Here is a 5,845-nt window from a genome sequence, read left to right on the forward strand (position 1 = left end):
CAGACTGTGTACACACACAATAGTACATTCTACAGGGAAGAAGAGAAAGGACTCATGCAGACTGTGCTCTCGTCTATGCACACACTGTGTACACATACAATAGTACATTCTACAGGGTATGCACATAGTTCAAAGCTTTCCACAAAAGTAACTTTTCCAATGCTGTTTTTGAGAAAAGTTAATTTTTTAGCTTTTTAGGTTGTGCATGATGGCTTACACACATAGTCCCAGTACTTGGAAGGCTGAGAATTGGCATCATGAACCCAGGGGCCTAAAGTCTTATGTAAAAGTCAACTTTATTCAGAACATCAGACAATTTATACTCTGAGGGTTAAGAGTCCCGTGAGTAAACTATACAATCACAAAGACCAGAAACACATGGCAAAAACATGTTTTTCCATGGAGACACATGAATAACAACAGCTGAAATAAACTCACTCCTATCTGCTACACCTTGGAGGAATATGAAAATACAGTCTAAGAACAAGTCTGTGTATTGAAGAAACTGAAGTCACAAGACTCTTGTCTTGGCCTTTTCTCACATGCACTGAAAGTTCTCAAGGCTCCATTCTTGGACTGTGTTCTGACACTGAGACAGGAGGATCACTGTAGGTCCAAGGATAGTCTGGATTAGAGAATGAGACTATGTCTCAAAATAAAAGCAAAACAAAACAAACAAACAAGCTACCCATATGAATGTTAGTTTCCTTAGGCAACAAGGTACCAGAAAGCTCCAAGGATGGTTATAAGGTGAGTCAGTACATGTCTTATTTACATGCATAAAATTTTAATACTAATCAGACTGAATTCCCTGAAATGAGTTAGTATATTCCATTGGCTATAACCACGTCTTCTGAAAGCAGCTCATTTTTAGGCCTATGATGTGTGCAATCATGTAGGTGAGCAGGGCATAGATGGCAATGTTGAAGGGCACGCCCAGGCCCATATCTCCTGACCTCTGGTAGAGCTGGCAAGACAGCTCCCCATTCACTACATAGAATTGACAGAGGGCATGGCAAGGGGGCAGTGCCATCAGGGGAAGATCTGAGGGGGTCAATGGTAAAATAAGGAGGAGTTTTAGAGAACACAGCTATAAAAAAGGTAAAATACAAAACAAGCCAACCACGAAAGAAGCCATGAAGTTGCAGATATGTACAACTCAATTTCCCATTTTGTCAAAGTCAGACCATTTTCGCAGCCTTACAGCAGAGGTGATGGAGGCCTGTCCACTAGCATAAGGAATCTGCAAGTGTACATTTATACTGAAGCAATGATCATCCAACTGAGCTAAAATTAAGGATTTGGGCTGCTGTTGATGGCACCAAATAAAAGGAAATTATTCTTTTTTGCAAAGGCCACAGGAAACTGGAATCTGAGGCACATCTTTCTGTTTAAGTATCTATAAGAAATATGAAATGTTCTTTCCTGGATATTCACTATACCCTGGTAGAGTTTAATTTTATAATCTATTTTTAAGTTAACACTTGAAACTGTGTGCTCCAAATGAAAAAGATAAAACGATAGGTGCATTTTACAGGCAATTTAATGCTCCTTTAATGTAAATGCATAAAGATCATGTGGGTCTAATAGTGAAGGAAGAAACTGAGCAAAGTGTGACTGTGTTGATCAACCACGTGACTGGAGACAGTTCCAGTGACCCACAGTGCCTCAGGCCACCTTGCTTCCCTTTGGCTAACTAGCCAGTTTAGCCAAAGGAAGATGGCTGGGATGCTGTCTACCTTTTGGATTCCAAACACACATGATGATTCCTCTGTCATTAAGCCTGGTTTTGATGGTGTCAATCACTTTTTGCAGCTGGTCTACTCCTTGACCAGAGTAATCTGCAGAATTGTCAGGAGAGCACATGCACATTTACATCACATCAGTCATAGCCTCTCATGTGATGACCCTGACAGCATCCACTCAATGCCCCCACCCATAGTTCTAATATGCCCAGCAATTCTGAGTATTTCTAAGATCTTGCTCGGTTAAGCTCAATGTCCTTACACTAAAATCTAAGTTCTTTTTTACACAAGTCTTTTAAATATTTAGTCTGTTACAATGTCACTCCCTCCCCTTAATACTGCTTCTGTTGCTAACTGCTGTTTGGATAAGGTTTGAATGTGTTGCTGAAAAGATCATAAGTTGAAATATAATTCTCATTTTTGGGTAGAAATTTAAATCAATTACACAGTCTTTATGAAGTGATCAGGGGGCTGGAGAGATGGCTCAGTGGTTAAGAGCACTGGCTGCTCTTTCAGAGGCCCTGAGTTCAATTTCCTTGCAATCACATGGTAGCTTACATCAGTCTGTAATGAGATCTGGTACCCTCTTCTGGCCTGCAGGCATACATGCAGCCAGAACAATGTATATGTAATAAATAAATAAATCTTAAAAAGAGGTGATTAGAATGAGAAAGTCATCAGGGTGGAGTTTTATGAGTGAGTCCTGGTGGCTTCACAAGGAACCAAAGGAGACACACTTATCATCTTTCACACCTAATACTATGTCACTGTCATCAAAATGTGGGCACTGAACCAACAGGACTGAGATCTAAGTTTTGAAAAGGTTTTATTTATTTTATTTTTTTTTTGAGTTTAGGGTTGATCTTGTAATCTTTTTCGGTTCTAGTACATGGCCTTTAATCCCCTGCCCCCTGCTGAGGTGTGGTAGCTGCGAGTTGATTTATTAACAGAACTCCATAGACTCTTCTCTGGATGTACTTTTACCAAGGTTAGTCAGTCAGTGTTCTGGCAGAGCTGGGTCTCTGAGGGAGGGGTTCCCAAAATCCCAGCTCCAAGAAGGCAATATTAAAGACTTGAGGAAATGTTCTACTGCTAGATTGTGGTGGTGACTTTGTAATCTGTAAGTGTTAAAAAAAAATTGATAAATTATAGAATAGATTGTAATTATTTCCTATAGGTGAAAAAGGGAGAAAGAACAGGAAAATTATCTGCATTAAAAAATTTAAATCTACAAAATCTAGTTTCAGGACAGCTAGGGCTGTTATACAGAGAAACCCTGCCTTCAAAAACCAGAATAAACAACTAAAAGTAAAAAAAAAATAGACAATAAGCTAGGAGTTGTGGCTTATGCCTTTAATCCCAGCACTCAGGAGACAAAAGCAGGAGGATCTCTGTGAGATCGAGAGGCCAGGCTTGTCTAGAGAGAGAGAGAGAGAGAGAGAGAGAGAGAGAGAGAGAGAGAGAGAAAGTTCTAGAATCATTAGGACTAAACATAGAAACAATGTAATAAAACGGACAAAATAACCAAAACAACCAATGGTGGTCAGGTGAACATGATGGCTCATTCCTATAATTCCACCAGGTGAAAGGTATAGACAGGGGGATCAGGAGTTGATGGCCAGCTGCAGCTTCCTAAGACCTAGCTGCTCCCACCCCATCAAGACAAATTCCAGGACCTGGGGAGGGCAGAGGCTGACAGTTCAAGGGCAGCCTTGTCTATTATAATTAGTTTCTGGCTAGCCAAACTTTGACTCTAAATAAGATAAAATATGCACACACATTAAATTTATATTAAAACTGTTTTTGCATTTTTACTATATTCCTTTATTTTGTTATGTGTGGCATATGATTTTGCATGTGTAGTCTAAGAAGCTGTGAAAACAGATTCTCTCCTACCACATGGGTTCCTGGAGGATTAAACGCAGGTCTCCAAGCTTGGAAGCACAGACTTTAGCTGCTGAGCCACTCACACTCTATGCAGCATCACACTATTCTGTTGCAGAACTTCTCAAGTAACTCCATGCCCACTAACACTATCACATTACACTCCAAGCCCAGTAACCTCTTCTTTCTACCTTTACCAATTTGCCCATTCCTAGTCCACAACTTCCAAACATCTCCAGCATTGAAAAACATCTTGATTGCAGGCAAACACAACTGAAGAATTTGGACACTAGGCCTGTCTTAGTCAGTATTCTATTGCTGTGAAGAGACACGATGACCATGACAACTCTTATAAAAGAAAGGGTGTATTTAGGTCTTGCTTATAGTTTCAGAGGTTTAGTCAATTGTCAGCATGGTGAGAAGCATAGCAGTATCCAGGCAGACATGGTGCTGGAGAAGCAGCTGAGAGTTCTACTTCCAGAACTACAGGCAGCAGGATAAGAGGCACTGTCTTCCAAGACCTCAAAGCCCATCCCCAGTGACACACTTCCTCCAAGGCCATAGTCTTAATCCTTTCAAATCACACCACTCCTAAGCATTCAAACACAGTGGCTTACCTGAGCATGGGGGCATTCTTATTCAAACCACTACAAGGCCCAAATTCTTCCCACTGGCTAGAAGGAGGTGACAGGACCCTTGGAAAGAAAAGCATACTGTCCAGGCTGCTGGTGTCTGCCCAGCCAGTAATTTATTCCTCCTGCACACACAAACATATGTACACATACACCAATGAGACATTAACTTTAGAACCTGGAGGAGGCTGGTCTCTGTGGCACTCAAACAGTACCCAGAGAGAGGAAGATGCCAGTCACTACATGAGACCTTTTCTTAACTTCTGTCCCTACAGACCAGAGAGGGAAGGATGAACAGTGCAGAGACACCACACAACACACAAATTTGCAAGTGCTGCAGTGTTGCAAAGGGAAATGTTCATCATGGGTAGTTCCTGCACCTCATCCCTGAGGAACCTCCTTCTATCCTAAACCCTAACACGGATAGGACAGACCAAATCTGCCACCACTGGTTATTTCTGGTGTAAAGCTAGTCATGAGGGAGCTGGGCGGGATGAAAAGCAGGCTCATACAACAGAATGGCGCCCAGACGTGTGGACGACTGAATCCACTGAAAGCCTGAGAAAGCTTGGGAAAGAGTAAAGCATGTATTCTTGGTAGCAACAATTTCTCGGGTCTACTCTGCTTGCTAGAGGCAAGCAAGCGCTCTCATCTAAGAGAGGCTTCCTGACTCATCTTTAGCTGCAAAACCCTGCAGCTCCTTAAGAGGTCCTGCCACGAAACACTTAAATGGTATTGAAAAGCTGACTGCATGCTTGTTTGTTTTCAGCCGTAGCAGGAAAATGTTTTGCTGTTTTAAAATGCTGACTTTCTGGGCCATCCTGCCAGGGAAAACTCTGACTGTTGTAGGCAGGAGGGCCTACTACAGAGAGAGGACTTGAGTGTTGTCTGTGGACATAATGCTGCAACTTACTTGCTGGCAGGGACCTTGAAATTCCGTAGAGTTGTGGCGGTAAACATGGCTACAACCGGTACCTCAGCCATGAGGCTGGAAAGCTAAGGAATGGGCTGGATCCAGCCATCAAAGCCATGGCTTTAGTCCTACTGATATTGCTTGGTTAATTAAAGACTCATGTGGTCAGAAAAAGAGAGATATACAGTAAAGAAAGATTCAAAGACAAAGAAAATTTCTAAATGGTTTACTGCGTGTTAAAAATATATGCAGGCTAAAAGTTAAAGTTCTTAAAGTAACAAACAAAAAAAGGAAGAAAGAGAGTAGTTGGGTGTGGTAGTACACACCTTTAATCCTAACACTTGGGAGGCAGAGGAGATTGACCTCTGTGACTTCAAGGTGTGGTAGCACACGCCTTTAATCCCAATGCCTGGGAGGCAGAGACAGAAGGATCTCTGAGAGTTCAAGGACAGTCTGGTCTACAGAGTTATTCCAGGACAAAGATATAAAGAAAACGTGTCTCAAAAAGTAAGAATATACAAAATAGAGTTAAAATAAAGCCACACAAAGATGGAAAATACACAGAGAATCTTGATACTGTATGCTATTATGCTCTCTTTGAATTGTTTGAATGCTGAGAAAAGAGCAGCAGCTGCTAAAAGATATTTGTTTATAAATGCTGCTGAACTAAT

General features: G+C 41.4%; 1 pseudogene; it reads right to left on the reverse strand.

Annotated features, from left to right (window-relative positions):
• The window catches only part of LOC101986238, an 11,482-nt pseudogene that overhangs the window by 1,946 nt on the left and 3,691 nt on the right, over window positions 1-5,845 (reverse strand).

Source organism: Microtus ochrogaster, unplaced genomic scaffold (assembly GCF_000317375.1).
Source record: "Microtus ochrogaster isolate Prairie Vole_2 unplaced genomic scaffold, MicOch1.0 UNK14, whole genome shotgun sequence".
Classification (NCBI taxonomy): domain Eukaryota; kingdom Metazoa; phylum Chordata; class Mammalia; order Rodentia; family Cricetidae; genus Microtus; species Microtus ochrogaster.